Source organism: Belonocnema kinseyi, chromosome 6 (assembly GCF_010883055.1).
Source record: "Belonocnema kinseyi isolate 2016_QV_RU_SX_M_011 chromosome 6, B_treatae_v1, whole genome shotgun sequence".
NCBI classification, from domain to species: Eukaryota; Metazoa; Arthropoda; class Insecta; order Hymenoptera; family Cynipidae; genus Belonocnema; species Belonocnema kinseyi.
Window position 1 is genome coordinate 59,382,207 of NC_046662.1, and position 17,705 is coordinate 59,399,911.

General features: G+C 27.4%; 1 protein-coding gene across 3 annotated transcripts in view; it reads left to right on the forward strand.

The window, feature by feature from the left end:
• Positions 1-2,666: 2,666 nt before the first annotated feature.
• The window catches only part of LOC117174462 (Y+L amino acid transporter 2), a 117,545-nt gene continuing 102,506 nt past the window's right edge, over positions 2,667-17,705 (forward strand). For all 3 annotated transcript variants that reach the window (XM_033363612.1, XM_033363611.1, XM_033363607.1), the window contains exon 1: positions 2,667-2,882. The gene's annotated coding sequence lies outside the window, so the exon portion shown is untranslated. The remainder of the gene's footprint in view (positions 2,883-17,705) is intronic.

The window sequence follows — 17,705 nt, forward strand, 5'->3', positions numbered from 1 at the left end:
GTATACTTCAGTCAGCTATAGGGTTCATTCAAAGTGCAGTTCGGGTCGATTGAACCGCCCCCCCCCCCCTGGGGTTAACGTATGCTTTTCGTCAGACCACACTTGGGGTATTTTAACTATCTTTCTTTGTTTTCTGTACTAGCGAGAGTGAGGCGAATGCACTTATTACTCCTTATAAGTCTAATCATAAAAATTCATTATTTATTACATTTCGATCAAGTTAGCACGATAATAGGAGCACGAACGATAACAGGTGCATTTACCTTACGATTTCACTTTATATTATTTGAATAAGAAAAATCATGGTCCTCTGTGTACATATTTAGTTGAAAAAATAATTTTTTGTTACTAAATAAATGGTTTTGCATAGAAAAATGTGTATATTTCTATTGAAATCTCCTGCATTCACACCTAAAATAATGCATGAGTTCATGTTAAAAATGAAGGCTTTTAATTTCATGAAAATTTCTTGCAAAATTTTTTCATTGAAAGGCACACTCTTCCCCTTTAATTTCCTTTTTGAACCGTTCAATTTGATTAATTTATCTCTTAGTTATGAATTTTTGAAAAAACTATTTTTTTCTATGAGTTTATTTGTTTATTGTTAGATATATTATCAATAATTTTAAAGAAACACATATAGCAAAATTGTACCGTCAAGTAGAAGGTTCAAACAAGAACCACGTATTTTTTCAGATTTTTAGAAATACGTTTTCGATTTTTTTAAAGCGTCGGGTCGATTTGACCCCCCCCCCCCCTGGGGTTCAGTGGTGCAAAAAAATCCCTGGGGTTAACAAGATAAAAATGGTTTTGCTCTATTTTCTGTGAAAAATTTTATCTATTTATTTTTTCCTTAGCTTGCGCCGTGTTTCGAAAAATTTAATTTTTGTATTTTTAATGTTTTCTTATTATTAAAACAAAAACTGTGTGTCGTATAAAAAGTAATTGATAACAAATTTTGTAGATATTTTTTAGGTGCACAATTTTTATCTTATCATTTTTTTTCCTATCTTGCATACATTGACCGCAAAATGCAATTTTTGATTATTTTTTGTGCAGTCAAAATTTGAAATTTCAAGTTTTCGAAAAAATTCAAAAAGTTTTTATTATAATCTTGTAGGGCTATTGAAAATTAACATTTTTCTTTTTAATTACTAAGAACAAGTGTACAGAGAATTTTCGAATGATGAAAAAATGTCTCAACAATTTTCAAAATGCGACACTCTTAGAATTTTTATCCAACATGGCTGACTAACGAACTTGGCATTCAGCTTAGGACAGTAAAGAGTTTACCGAAGGCCAATCTGATAGATTAATTTTTCCAAAAGTTATTACAGGTTATTACAGGCAGACGCATTCGTAAAAACTTGTTTTTCAGATTCAGGGGGTCTAAAAACGTGGTCTAAAAACGTCTGGTTTTTTCATTATTTTGTATGCTGTCAAAAATTTAATTTTGGATTCTATAAGAAAATTAAAAAATTTTTTATGATAATCTTGTAGGGAATTAAAAAAGAAACTTTTTTCTTCTCTTGACTTTTTTTCATATCGTGCATTATTTGCGTCATTTTCGTGTGTTTTTTGGAATTTTGTAAATGCTATAACTCTGGTTATTTTTGGTTTTGTGAAAAAAGTCATGGGGATAAATTGTTCGTCTTTTTGAATAGTATGAATACTCGTATAGAGAATTTTTGAATTTTGAAAAAAGTGATCTCAAAAATATTCAAAATGTGCCCACTTTTTGAATTTTTATCCAAAATGGCTGGCTAACGAACTTTACCTTTAGTTTAGTACATTAAATGAGTGTACCAAAGGCTTATCTAATAGATTAATTTTTTCAACAGTTATTGTGGGAACAGACAGGCAGACAGTCAGACATACAGACAGACACATTCGTAAAAATCTGTTTTTCGGATTCAGGGGGTCTTAAAACGTGGACATTTGACAAAAACTGGAAGTTCAAATTTCACGCCAATCTAATACCTTCTCTGATGAGAATGTAAGAAGACAAATTTTCCAAAAAAGAGTGGAATATTCTTCTAAAAAGATTTCAGTTGACTTTTCAGCACAAAAATACGAATTTTAAACAAAAAGTAAATTTTTTACGAAATAGTTGAATTTGCTGCCAAAAAGGATGTCTTTTTAGGAAAATTGTTAGATTATTAACCAAATAAGAAAATTTTATAACTAAAAGATAATCTTCAGTAGAAATTTTTTTCGAATTTGCAAAAATTAAATACAAGAGTGATGGACCCCCTCCCCCTTCCGTAAAAAATCGTTACAAAATGACTCGAGCCCCCCCCCCCCGGAGCTGTTACGTAATTTAAGTACGGTCCCTTATCAAGAGTGACTGAAGCTTCTTTTTTTTTCTTCTTTGACCCTTTGAGAGAGTTTTAGTAGCCTTAGGTCTGGAATGACTCAAGGTTGATAATACCTTATCAAGATAATGATAATTAAGAGTTGGTCCTAAAGGGCCATGAGGGGGTTGGGTGGAGGGAGGCTGAGCATTCCTAGAATAAAAGAGAGATCGACAATAGAATTGAGAGGGTGAGAGAGCGAGAGCGCTTGGGCGAATCAGAGAGGGCCAAATCGAGAAAGAGGGAGAGAGAAAGATAGCAGATGAGGAAGCACAGGAAGCATAGTCATTCAGACTTGAACCACCGTCCCGCGCGAGTGGTGGTTGTCGTACGTTATCGGTACGCGAACGGGACAACTCACATTGTCCCAAGAATACATTATTATTTTGTTTGAGTTACTTCCGCCATAACCACTTTTCACCCATCGTTATGACATGTTAAATACCAGTGACCAGTGCGTCTGAATTTTGTTATCAGTGCCAGACACGGAATTTTAGTTTACCCTTCTAAATTCGAAGAAAAGTTTAGGTGAGTCTCACAACAAAAGATCTGGATTTATTTATTAATAGTTGACATTATTTAACAGTGCAGAAACTTGGAAAAAGTAATTGCGAAGGAAGGGAAGCCCGAAAATATATAGTTAGTTTTTCATTACAGTCATATAATTCATAGGTAATTGTTGCGAATTAAGTAGTATTTGTTAAAAAAAATAGTAGCCAAAAAATATGAATGGGAGGGCAATTGGTTTATGTGAAGTAAACCCTGGTCTGTAAATGAGATTTTTTTTTCATCCAAGGACTTTGTTTAATCTGATCTGGTTTTGTAGATAATTTGTGTAGGTGATTAGAACAAATGAATATCTATATATCATTTTGAGAAATACGAATTATCTTGGAGTAGTTTAGTATTTGGGTCACGATTTCGATGCAATTTTTTAGCATTTTGAGATCACTCGATTTTATGACTGGAAACGAATTATATTGTGATTTGATTTTAGATTTTTCTTAAGCTCGTCAAATTTGCTGTCCTCGGGTATAATTTTCGCATGAAAATGGGGTTGGAAATAGCGAATGTCAACCCACGTGGTCTATTGATTTTCTAAAGCGCCGCGCCATAGCGCGTCTACGCCTGGGTGTAAAAAGAGGGTCTGTTTCATCCTGACCACGAAAATCACAAATCCGGTTTTCAGTCTAATCTGCCTGCAACTCTTCTTTCCTTTACGTAACTGACATCAATCCTAATTCTGACTACTCCATTTTTTACTCCGAATTTAAAATAATTTGACTCTACAAATTCCCAAAGTCTGCATTAAAATTAATTTCTAGCTAGAATTTGTTAACGAAAATTTGATAATATTTATAAACAATATGTACAACTTTAATCAGTTTCTAAATGCTCTTATTGATCCACAGTGTAAAATTTAAATCGTAGCCTATATGTTCTATATGTTTTCCCAAATTTGAATACTTTCGCGCATTAAAAATTCAAAAAAGCAGGAATTTATTGGGGATGTAAGAAATTTTTCTTTGAATATATAAAGAGGAAGTTAAATCTTTTAGATAAAGCTCAACTACATATGCTGTTGGGCAGGTCAGAATATTTTGAAGATATTTACTACCTTTTATGGGCTAACGATTAGATCGATATAAAACGTGATGCAATTTTTGGGAAACTTTCGTTGTTGAGATTGATCAAAACTGTAGCCTAGATTTAAAAATACGCCTTTATCAAACAGGTTATTAGCTCTAGACAAATATTTTTTCACACTTTAGTATTCTTTGCTTTTAATAGATTTTATATATAGCCATTTTGCACTGAACAGTTATCTTCATAACTTGTAAAGAAACATAAATTAGAATCGTCTTGACTTAAAAATGAAAAATTTTGATCGATTTTATCACATAGTGATAATAAAATAATTCGATAGAATATCATAAATTAAAACCTCGAATAAAACAGAGAATCTGTAGAAAAAAATATATAGTTCAACTAATGATATTCGTAAGATCTTTAAAATAGAATGTTGCAGAATTATTTATTTTGAAAATTATTATTAATTAATCATGTTCATAAATCGTTTCAACAAAGATATTATGTAGCTGTATAGGAATAATTTTGAGAGGTTTGAAGTTTATAACTGATTTCACAGTTTACATTACAATATTGTAAAGATTATAAAAGCCTAATCGAAATACAAAATTGGTCTCCTATCTTAAACATTATTAATGTCAGAACTGGTTTAAAAATAGTTTAAACCTTCAATTAAATTTTTGTATCTTTTTTCTGTATTTTTTTTTATTCAACAAATTAACCTGGAGTTCGAGTTTGTGTGACATTTGAATCACACGAAGTCATATATAGTTAATTCAAAGATATGCATATCCATAAATCGATGATACAACAGTTGGCAGTTTCAAAAACGAAATTTTTAGAGTTGGATTTGGACGAATGTAATTAATTTAAATCCATCGATGGATTCTATGTAGAGATTTGTCGTAAGTCAGAAAGTCACGGATTTTGAAAACAAATCTTGCCAAAGTCAGGAAATTTCTATGAGAGGCACTTTAAATAACTTTCAAGGAGAACAAGTTTGATGATTTTCAATTTGAAATTGTTTTATTCAGTTTATTTTTATTTGGGATTCCGTTTATAAGAGATTTTTTTGGTAATTTATTCACCTGATATTTTTTGTCGCATCTTCCTTTCGACGTTAGAATTGTTAGTAAAAATGTTATTTGCTTGGAAATACAACAATTCTGTTTAAAATTCAATTTTGTTTAGCATAAAGGTTCATCTCTTTGGTTTTGTAATTCAACTATTTTGTTGAGATTTTTTAAAACTACATGTGTATTTTTTCCATCTATGCTTGAAAATTGATACTTTTAAGTTGAAAATTTTTCTATCTAGTAGAAAAATAATCTCATATTAAATTGAAACTTCATCTTTTGATAGAAAAGTAATATTTTTTGCTTGGAAAATAATTTTTTATGACTGAAGCTTAACTCTTTTCAATTAAATAATTGAAAAGTCTACTATTGTCTTTTCGGTACATGATTCATCTCTTTTGGTTAAAAATTCTACTATTTGGTTGAAAATTTAACTCTTTTTTAAAAACTCTACTTTTTGGTTGAAAAATGCATGTATTTTAGTAGACCTTTCATCTTTTATTGGTCAAAATTTTGAAAATTTCAATAGATTTAAAAAATATCATTATTACACGTTGGCTGTAGGCTAACAAAAGTCAAGGATTTTGAAAACAAATCTTGCCGAAGTCAGGAAATTTCTATGAGGCAATAAGATAATGAATTTGAAAATTTTCAATTTCAATTTGGAATTCCGTTTATAAAATGTTTTTATTGATAATTTATTCACCTGGCATTTTTGTTTGCAGTATTTTCCTCATGACGATTAAATTTTGAATAAAAATGTTTTATTTGCTTGAAACTTCAACAATTCTGTTCCAAATTAACCTTTTTTGGCTGAAATTTCAACTATTTTGGTAGAACATTGAACTATTTGGGTGTCGAAAATTCAACTGAAATCTTTCTTGGTTGCAAATTCAATTACTTGGGTGAAATTTCAACTACTTTGATAAAAATTAAAACTTTTCCGGTTTTTTGTTAAAGTTTGATTAATTAAAATTTTTTGTTGTTCAAAGCTATATCTTCTTTCATCATTTTCTTTGAAAGTTTGATTGTATTGTAGAATATTCACCTATTTTGTTAAAAAGTTACCTTTTTTTGGTCAAAAACGCAAATTTTTGTCAAAAATTCAGCTTTTTGGGTAGAAAGTGACGTCCTTCTGAATTGAAAATTCATCTTTTGGTAGAAAAAGCGCTCGACGATGCGTAAAAGTATTGTCGAACGGCTGAGATACTGAAAATTTTTGAAGTCGAAAATCGTATATTTTTTTAATTTAGTTTTATAGAAAATAATAAGACGGACCTTTTTTTATATTTTATTGGTTTTCTATGATTAGTTGGCCAATTGTTGTTGATATTGTTTCTAAATTGTTTTCTAAAAATCTTCCCCCCTCCATCACTCCCTTCCTCTCCCAATGATTATCGCTTAGCCCGAGAGAGAAATGGCTTAATGTTATAATAATATTTCAAATACTTATTAAATTTGGGGGTAAAATTTGTTTAGATTTTTATTTTTATATTATTAAAAATAATCATCGGACAAACCTAAGGAAATAGAAAAAGGTTCCGCCTCATTATTCCCTACAAGCCTAATATATATTGAGAAATAAATAAATTTTCAACTTTAAAAATGTTCAGAAACTTAGACGTTGGACCATTCTTTTTTCGAGCGCTGGGCGAGTTCTTAGATCAGGGGTACTCAGCTTAATCGAAATAAAAAAGTGGTCTTAATGTCAAAACTTGTTTAAAAATTTTTTTTCGAACCTTGGATTCAATTTTATATCCTTTCTGTGTATTTCTTACTACCAAAAAAACTAACATAATGTTTAGAGCTTGTATGGCATTTGAATCACACGAAGTTAAATAGCTAATTCTAAGATATGGAACTCCATAAATAAGGGATATAGTTAATTGTATTTCATTTTTCTTTTTTTTGCAGTACCTTTCTCCTAACATTTGATTTTTTTTATTATTAAAGTCATCCTTTTTGGTTGAAAATTCTTCTACTATTGTATTTTTGGTAAATAATCCATCTCCTCTAAAGTTGTGGTTACAAATTCTACTATTTGTTTAAAAGTTAACTATTTTCTTGAAAAGTGATTTAATTATAATATAAAAAAATTAAATTTTAATAGAGATAAAACAATGAAATTATGGGTAATACTTTATTTCCAAGAATTCGAAAAAAGAAGCTTTTTAATAATTACGAAAGATCTGAGATTAATTTTTTGTTCAAAATTTCTGGGAAAATTCCTGATGTTTAAGCTTGTATTAAAAAATAATAATTTTAAGTTATAAAGATATCAAAATGTATGAAAAAATAATATGGAAGACTTTGAGATAATTTTTGTAATTTTTCAGATTTTAAAAAATGTTTATGTAAACTGAATTTCGCAGTGTGTCGAGAGAATGAATGAAATGTTCTTGAGATTCATGGGAAAATTTTAAATTATTTCTTTGTAATGAATTCTAAGAGAACATTGAAAAAGATGACAAGACATTTTCAATTATTTCCTCAAATGTTTAAAAAGATTTTAAATCGAAATTTTGCAAATTTGCCATATTATATAATACTAGAAAAACATCGAGTGAGTTTAAGAGACATTAAGAAGTTTTTAATATTTTCTTTTTGAAAAAATTAATTTTAAGAGATTATTTAAAAAGATTTCACAAATTTTCAAAGAATAATTAAAAAGATTTCAATACAATTTTTTTAATTTTGCAGAATTAAAAAAAATTCAGGGAAAATTTGAATAGTTTTTAAACATTGGAAAGAAAGTTTAGAAGATTTTTTTTCTAATTTGGAAAAATCAACTATAAGATAAAATTAAAAAAGGTTTTTAAACATATCAAATGATTTCTTTAAATTTCGAAAAAGAGGGTGGACGATTAAATTCAAGAAATATTTAGTAAAATTGAAAAGAATAAAATGAATTTTAAACACCAAAATATTTTGAAAGATTTCAAAAATTCACTTTGGAAGTTTTAACCCATTAACGCCCAAAAGACGAAAAACTTTGCTGATGCAGTTGTGGTAGTAAATCATGTTGCTTATGTTTGAAACTCAACATACTTATGTTTTCAAGACCGCTCTATAAGATGAAGTTGTCACAATAATTGCTCGTTTACCAGGAAATTCAATATGGCGGTATTTATAACAAAAAACACGGAAAAATTTAAGACAAAAAATTTTCGCTGTTGGATTTTGTATCGAATTTTTTTTCATGTAACAAAATTGGAGCACAAAAGGGCACAAACGTATTGAACTTTCGAAAAATGGAAAACAAAAACTTTGAAATTGAAGATGGATGTTTCAAAATGGCGAAAACTGATAATATTTATTTTCGTGTTTTCAATACTCAGAATTTGTTTTGAACTCAAATTTGAGCTTTTAAAAACTTTTAACAAATGAATAATTATCTGAAATTTGTATGTTCTGTTATTATTATTAGTATTATTATTTTATATTTTTATGGTATTGAAAAAATATTGTAAATTGGTGAATTTTAATTTGTACCTACATTAGTAAGTTCAGTATTTATATGAGGGAAAAAAATATTTAAAAAGAATTCAGTGTTACATCAAAATATTGTTTTCTTCATTTCTGGATAATACTTCATCTTAAAAGTCTTTTTCTTCATTTGTAAAAAGTCTACTATGTTTTTAAACTTTATACAAGAAATGTTACGCAACGGAGGTGGCTGGTGACAACTTTTAGTGGGGGGGGGGGAGGCCGAAAATAATGTTACGCACTATGTGAACACTTCCTATAATTAATTGGTTACTTCCTCAAAATTAGGCCATATCAATTGTAATTTTTTCAAGTTTTTCAACTACACAATAGAAGGTTTGCAACATTTTTAATTGTAGATTTTGAACTGGAACATTTTTAAACGTTAAACCTTCTATAATTTAATGATACATCAACTAATCAGCCTATTCTTATTGATTTTTAAGGACAAATTATACAATAAAAGATACAAAAATTGGTTCGCAACTGAATCAATTATGATCGAAAAAGTTTTTCTCTGATTCTAAAAACATATTTCTCAGTATAAGAAATTACACCCTTGGGTAAAATAATTATTTTCGTCCAAAATAAATAATTTCTTTTCGAGGAATGATTGGTCCATTAGTGTATTCTTTTATTACCAACAGGGACGGTTGGGAAACGAGTTTCTTTCAAGGTCAAAGATTCTATTACATCCATTTTGTTATTATGGTGAACCCCTTGTAAAATAAAAAGTAAAAAAATTGGTTCAATGGCTGAAGAGCGTGAGTTGCATGCGGGGCCTCTGAAAGTGAATTTTGGAGTCTGAAAGCGTCCCTTTAAAATTTCAAGAGAACTACGATGCTATTTTCTCACACATACTTTCGACGGGTAACCCCCATTCGTGTGAAGAGAATTTTAGATTAGGGGATTGAATAAAGCATTTTTCAACATACATAGGCAGTTAGGCACAGGCATGTATTTTCCAATTCTGATAAAGTGAATTATACATGTGTAATTGTATATGGTTACATCAGCTATATACTCCCATAAGTGTGTGAATGACTGAAGCAGTACGAGTGCCAGCCGAAGCGAAGCAGTCTACGTAAATCAGGGGCTGACGAATCCCAGTCGGGAGACCTGACTCTTACTTCCAAATCGGGGGTTGCAAATTTAATCCTCGGAAAAGTTCATTTTTTAGTGAGATTTTCAAGAAACATTGAGTTTGTGATGAAATAAGAAGTTTCGGACTCATGCTACAATTAACTCTTTTTTTAAAATGATGCAGTTATTTTGCTATAGTATTATTTTGAAATACGACACTAATTATATTATTTTCTAAAATTACTCGTTTCCTTGTAGAAAATTATCGGGGTATTATTGGGGGCCAGGATAGACCGCCATGACCCCTAATTCGTCTTTTCTACCACTCAAAGTATATCATGAAGCATATTTTCTCCAAATTTGAAGTAAAAATGTCTAATATTCTATTATTTAAAGAGTTCAATTATTCAAAAATCTTCGAGTAACTAATATTTAAACTTCTTTTCCCTCTTTTTCAGAAAATCCACGGAAAAAATTAGCATTTTTAGAATAAAACAATGGCCTATTTATAATTGTAACGAACTTTTGAAATTAACTGTAAACATTTTTTGGTTACGTCAAGATAATCCTTACATTCTAAATTGGAATCAGTCAAAATTTGTCTGATTAAATTAATCAAGCATGCCTCGCCTGGAAGATAAATCATTTCTACTAACGAAACAGTTGTTTTAATTCATGAATTTGTCTTTATTGGTCGAGAATAAATCATGTTATTTCAAATTTTTCTGGTTGAGCTCGACTTCTTTATTTAAAATATTTTTGACTGAAATATCAACTATTACATTTGTGTAGAAAAATAATTAATTTTAAATAGAAACTCAACTACTTGGTCCAAGTTTCAACTGTCTTGTTAGAAATTAATGTTTTTGGGTAATGATTGATTATTTTTGTTAAAAATTAATCTGTGAGGCTGAAAATTTAACTATTTTATTACAAAAAAATTGTATTCAAATACTTGGTGACAAGTTAAACAATTTACCATTTTTTTCAAAATTAAAATATCAACTATTACATTTTTTGTTGATGATTCCTTTTTTTATTGGAAATTTTACTACTGAGTTGCACTGATTTGTTACAAATTAATTTTTTTTTGAAGAAAATCAGACGTTTCTGTGGGAAAATAATGGTTTTTTTTTTGTAATCAACTAGAATATGTTGTAAGTTGAACTGCTTTGATAAGAATTCATTATTTTGGTTAATGAATCATCATTGTGCGTTAGAATTTTATCTGTTTGGTTTACAAGTAATCTTGTTTAGATGAAAATTCAACTTTTCATTTAAAAATTCATCGTTTTTGGTTGGGGAAAAGTCATTAAAAAAATTAAATTCCTTTTTTCATTTTGTTTAGATATTTATTGCAAAGACTAGAAATGTAGTAAATTTTTCAAATTACAAAGTATAAACTTGTAATATTACCCAAATAAAAAATTACTTAAAGAAATAAGCTATTTCTTAGATTCAATATTTTTTAAAGTAAAAATTTGTTTAAAACATTTATCTGTATTATTATTGATAGTATCTATTGATTTCAAGTCGACCCGTGCATTTCGGCGCATGTGTAGTTGAAAAAGTTGCTTACAGCGCACTCGCCGATACAAGGCCGGGGAAGCCAATGAACGTAGCTTGACAAAAATAACCTGACGGTCGCAGTAGCAGAGATGAGGCCCCTTCAGCCTTTCAATGATCAAACTTGTATGCTTCAAGGCCGTTAAAATAGGTGGAAGTTCACTGTATTATGATTAATTTCTTATTAATAACTTTGACGCCATTTTTAAAGAGGTCCTCTAGTTTTATTTTATCTTGAATTTGGATAAAACTTTACAGACTATTTATGATTAAGAGATAATATATTTTTCATCTTTTTGTAGCTTTTTCATCTAATGTTGTTATGAAAAAAGCTAGAGGATTTTCTATGAAATTTATTAATAAAAATAAATTTTCCGGTTACAGTTAGGAATAACTTGAAGTTTCTGCAAAGAAATAAGAATTTCTCAAAAATAAATCAACGCTGTCATTTTTACTGTTCGCATTTTAAGAATGTGCAATTGCAAATCCAAAATTAAACAGATTTCAATTTTTAACATTTAAAATTGTTTAAATTATTTGAAAAGCACATTCAGAATTGCATTATTTTCTATTTTATAGACATGAAATATTGAAGAGTTTTAATTTTAAATGAATCTGTTATATCGTCAGAGATGATAAGAAATAGTTTTAATTTGAAGATTTTTCAATTGCAAATATTCAAAATTGAAGAATTTTAAATTGCAAAGTGTTTAAAATTGACAAATTTGACATTTTAACTCTTTAAAATGGTATAAGTTTGAATTGCAAAACCTTTAAAATTGAAGAACTTTTCCTTTTTTAAATTTACACTTAAAAATTACGCGAAAGTTAACTTTTGCAATAAAAAATTATATATTTTGGATCATTTATATATTAAATTTCACCCATTTGGGAAATTTAGATTGAAAATCTGTTACTTTTGATCTTCAAAATCATCACCATTAAATAATTTTATTTGTATTTTTAAAATTTACGATTTGTAAACTGCAAATCGTTAAATCTTAAGAATGTTCCATTTTAGCACTTTAAATTGTAGAACTTTGAGTTTTAAATCTTCAAAAACTAAGAGCTTTTAATTTTGATAATTTGCAATAAAAAAATGAAAACTCTTAAAAACAGAAGTTTTTAATTTGAAATCTTAAAATTTGAACTGTTAAAAAAAAGATTCAAAATTACGTATGTTTTAAGTTCTGTAGTTAAAAATTCTTTTATTTTGATGCTTAAAATTAAAATAAAAAATTGAAGGATCTTAAATTCTAAATCTTCAATATAAAATATCACACTAACTTAATAATTGTTTTATTTGCTAACTATAATTACTGCTCGGATGAAAATTGCCGAAACTGTAAAACTCACCTAGAATAATATTCCAGAATAATAGAATTCCCGAACAGTTTATAATATTACGGAATTTGATACCTCCTGAATAATAAAATTCCCGACATAATATTGCTGAATTATAAAATATCCGAACTAAAAAATTTCCGAATTACAATATTCCCGAATTTAAAAAATGAAAGAGAATTTTTTTTTAATACATATTATTCATTTATTAAAGATACGAAAATAAAATATTTTCTATTAAAGAAAATTTCTTTTTTTATGTTAAGAGTTTTTTAAACTATGCACGTTTTTTACCAAAAAAATTCATCCAGAAATATGTTATTTTTAATTATTGTTATTTTATTTTTAGGGAATGAATATACTTTATTAAAAACCATTTTTCAATTGTTTAAATTAAGGAATTTTATAGTTTGGATAATTTATAATTCGACAATTTTCTGTCGAGAATTTTCGAATTTGGAAATTTTCCAGTTTACAATTTTTCTATTTCCGCAATTTTATTATTCTGGGTCCAGGGAAATTAATAAATATCATAATAATATCTATAGTGTATTTGATTTTAACCGTTTTGTAAATAATTAGTTAAATTTTTATCTTTTTAAATTATGACATCATTCAGTTTAGAAAGTGTAACTCAAAAATCTTTTACTTAAAAAATTTTCCATTTTGGATTTTAATTTTTAAGGTTTTTATTTACAGAGTTTTAAAATGCAGTTTTAAAGACTTAAACAATTACAAATTAGAAACCTTTAAAATCGAAGATTTTAGATAACAAATATTTTAGTGGGTCAACTGTGAATATAAATAAATAACTTATTTTTTAAATTGAACTGTACTTTAAAATTAAATATTTGATTTTTCAAAGCGATTTTTAAACCATGCAATTAAAAAAATTTCAATTCAGGAAAAAAACAGTTACTTCATATTTAGAAATATTTAGAAATATTTGACTGTTAATTTAAAATCAATCATTTTAAATTAAATATTTAAAACTAAACAAAATACTAAACTATGAATGTTACAATTGTAATTGTTCTATTAAAAAATGTAATTTGTAAGTCAAATTGTTGAATTTAGATGCATAAATAACAATTCAACACCCTTTATTCTTATAGAAAAAATTACAGTAAGTTAAAGAGATATTAAAAATAAAAGAATAAAATAAATTAAAAATTTGAAATGATTTCAAATAATTGAAATTATGTGTCTACGTGTACCAAAAAAATCCGGCTCTTCGTACTAAGCTCTTGGTGCAAATAGCCCAGGGCCTATCTTAAAATAAAATATAGATTTTGGAAAATTAAAAAATTAAAGAGAATATTTAAGAAGATTAAAAAAAATTTACAAAATCATCAAGAATGAATGTGGCAGATTTTAAAGACAATTTTTTAATTTGGCAGGACTTAGGAAAAATTGTAGAAAAAATTCGAATCGTTCAAATAGATGTTTATAAGTTCTGAAACACATTTTAAATAATTTAAAATTCCAAAAAGTGTAATACATGTCGATGTTTCAAGACATTTTAAGAATTTTTAAACTTCTACCATTAATAAAAGTTCAATCTTTTTAGTTTGGCAGTTTAACTGCACCTCATTTACAACTATTCAGTTGAAAAGTGTTAGTAGCACTGTTAAAAAAATCGGATAGAAATTTAACATACATATGAGTAAAGTCATTTGCATATACGGTTCATTAATTTTAATGTACCATTATGTTGGAAAAATAATATACAATACATGTATATTAATGTTGGTAAAACAGAGTACGTGAAAACACCAATTTCTAGTACTTCAAATGAAAAACTTTTTAGCTTTAGAGTTCGATTTTTTAAATTTCATTGACCGTGAAAAATTTTTTCGAACCGGGAAATGACAGGAAATTTTTTTCTGTGATTAAAACGGGCACCCTGTGTATACCTTTTTGTATTAGGACCGAATTCTGGCGATTTGGATATTATAATAGTGTATGTCAAGTAACAAATATTAAGAAATGTCAAATGTGTTCCTGTTTAGACAAGAAATTATCATTCGCCATTGAATTATCTGAATAAATTTGTGCAAACCTATTTCGTAACAATAACTCTTGCCTTATGTGGAGTTAATGGGAAAAGGAATAAACACATGTGTACTTCACATCAATGTTTATCGCCTATTGTACAGCGTAAGATATTATTATCCAGAAATATATATGTACTTGAGTTTTATTCCTCTTGAGATATAACTTCAATTTGTCCTGTATTGATAATTAGTATCGGAATGTAAAAGGCTGCTAATTAACATTGTCGATTCACGGGGAAATTATTCTGCTGCATTTGTTTCATTCCATCGATTATCTCATGCACTTTTTACCTTTCATTGCTCATTACTATTATTCACACATTCAAAATTTTTCATTATCTGTTGTAGAAATGTTGTACTTTCGTGTTTTAAAAAACTTGTAGAAAGTTGTTCACAACATTATTGTTTCTTAATCTTTCGAGTATTCTTTCTTGCAATAGTTTTTATCGAAGAAGAAATTTGCGCAAATTTAAAAAAGTTAATTTACATACGTCAGACTTGCTACAGCCTACAGGACAGGGAATTCTAGAAAGTCAGGAAAAGTAATGGAATTTAAAACTGGTCAGGGACTGTCAAGGAAAATCTGAGAATCGGGGAATTTTGATAAATTGAGGTTGAAGTTAATTTGATTATTTATTTTTTAAATTTACCACTTTTTTACAGCCATTATTTCTGGTAGAAAATTCGTCTTTTTTGCTTGAAAATTCATCTATCTTGATTTTTCGTTGAGAATTTATCTTTTTTGATCATTAATCATTTTTGTTGAAAATATATCATTTTATTAAATGTTTTTTCTCAAAATATGACTATTTTGTTGCAATTTTTTTAAATTAATTTTTTAAACCGAAAATTTAACTGTTCAATGTTTAGTTGAAAATTGTTGTCTTTGTTAAAATCGAGTATTTTTTGCTTGAATATAACTGCTTTTGTTTTAAAATGAAAATCTATTTTTATTGCTATTTCAGCTATTACATTTTGTTTGAGAATTCACCTATTTGCGTTAAAAATTAATCATATTAGTTGATTTATTTCTTCAAAATTTAACTATTTTGTTGAGAGTTATTTTTTAGGTTGAAAATTAATTTTTTTTTTGCTAAAGATTTATCTATTCAGTGTTTGGTTGATAATGTATCTTCTTCAGGTGAACTTCAGGTTAAACTATATTATATAGTTGGAAGTACGTGCCTTTTATTGAAAAATCTTTCTTTTTTTCTGTAGAAAATTAATCTTTTTGATTGAGGACTATCTTCTTAAACAGCCGCCTTTTTTAATCCAACTGTTTTTTTTAAAATAAAAGTATTTTTTGATTGAAATATCTACCATATATATTGCATTTTTCGTTGAAAATTAATCTTTTTCTATTGAAAGTCAATCATTTTTGTTGAAAATTCATCATTTTAGATGTTTCTCACCAAAATTTAACTATTTTTTTTTTAAATTATTTTTTGTATTAAAAATTATTATTTTTTGAACAGAAAATTTAACTGTTCCATGATGGTTTGAAAATTTATCTTCTTGGGTTTAAAATTCAACTCCTTGGATAAAAATTGATGTATCTTGTTAAAAAATTTTTTTAAGGAAATTCTTCTTTTTGATTGAAAATTAATTTATTTGTTTGAAAATTAGTTTTTTAACATTTTTAATTAATTTTTTCGACTGAAAATTTAACTATTCTATTTTTTGTATGTTTATCTTTGTTTGACAGAAATTCAATCTCCATGATTAAAGATTCATCTGTTTGGTTGGAACTATTTCTTTGAAAGTTTTTTTTTGTTTATTGGAAAATTAATTTTTTTACGAGAAATGTAACTATTCTACTTCAAGTTGAAAAATTATCTGTCTAAAGTGAAAATTCAACTGTTATCAACAAAACTCGTCTTTTTGGTATAAAAGTAATTTCATTAGTTGAACTTTTATCTTTTTGCTTAAAAATTCACTACTTTGGCTGAAAATGTATCGTTTTTAGTTGAAGCAATTTTTTTTAAGGTAATTTATTATTTTTGTTGGAAACTTTTAAATATTAGTTTTTTATACTGAAAATGTAACTATTAAATTTTTTCTTGAAAAATTTGTTTTATTAGTTGAAAATTCGTTTATTTTAATCAAAACTTGTCTTTTTGGATTCAAAAATTCAATTGTGTGTGTAAAAAAATTCTGTTTTTGGGTCCTCAATTGAACTTTTTTGTTAAAAATTCCTATTTCCGGGTTAACAACTCGCCTCTTTGACAGGAAATCCGTCTTTTTAAGGGCTTTATAATTCAACATTATGGATGAGATTTTTTTCCTTAGTGACTGAAAAATCTATCTTGGTTGAAAATTCTTCATTTTGTTTTTAAAATTAATCTGTTTTTGGTCGAAGATTCAAATAACTTGTTGAAAACTCTTCTTTTTTTATTTATTTTAACTGTTTTTGATTGAAAATAAGTACTTTTTGGTCGAATATCAATTGTTGCACTTTTCGTTGAGATTTATTTTTTTTGTCGAAGATTCATCACTATGGTTAAAAATTTAATTATTTTGCTGAAAATGTTTTTTTTCTTGATTCAAAATCAATTTTTTAACGGGAAATTTAATTCTCTCATTTTTGGTTTTAAATGTATCGTTTTCAGTTGAAAACTCAACTGTGTCTTACCTTTTGTTTCGCATTAATATTAATTATTAATCCTAATCAAACCGTCCTTTACTTTTTCTACAAAATGTATAAATATCCTAAAATGCCGCTCATCCAAATTTTGGAACATCCTGAGAAATCGAGAAACATTCCTTATACGATATAGTAATCTGAAAACGTGCATGCAACAGTTTTTTAGATTTATCAACTTCTTTATGCGCATATAAACAATGTATTATCACTATCATACTACGCATAATGGGGACCTTAATCACAGATGATTTTCAAGTGTGTCTAATGTCTACATTCGAAAGTAAAAATAGATACAAAATATAAACTATCACTCTATGGAAGAGATAAGGCAAAAAACATGTTGTTTGTGTTATCTCGCCTAACAGGTGATTAATTGTTCATGATCAAATTTTGGTTCGTTAATAAGGCAATAATATTTCCATAATTACATTTACAGAACTTATAAAATATTTAACTTTTTAACGAAAAATTTGTTCCATGACATATTAATCATCAATTTAAAACT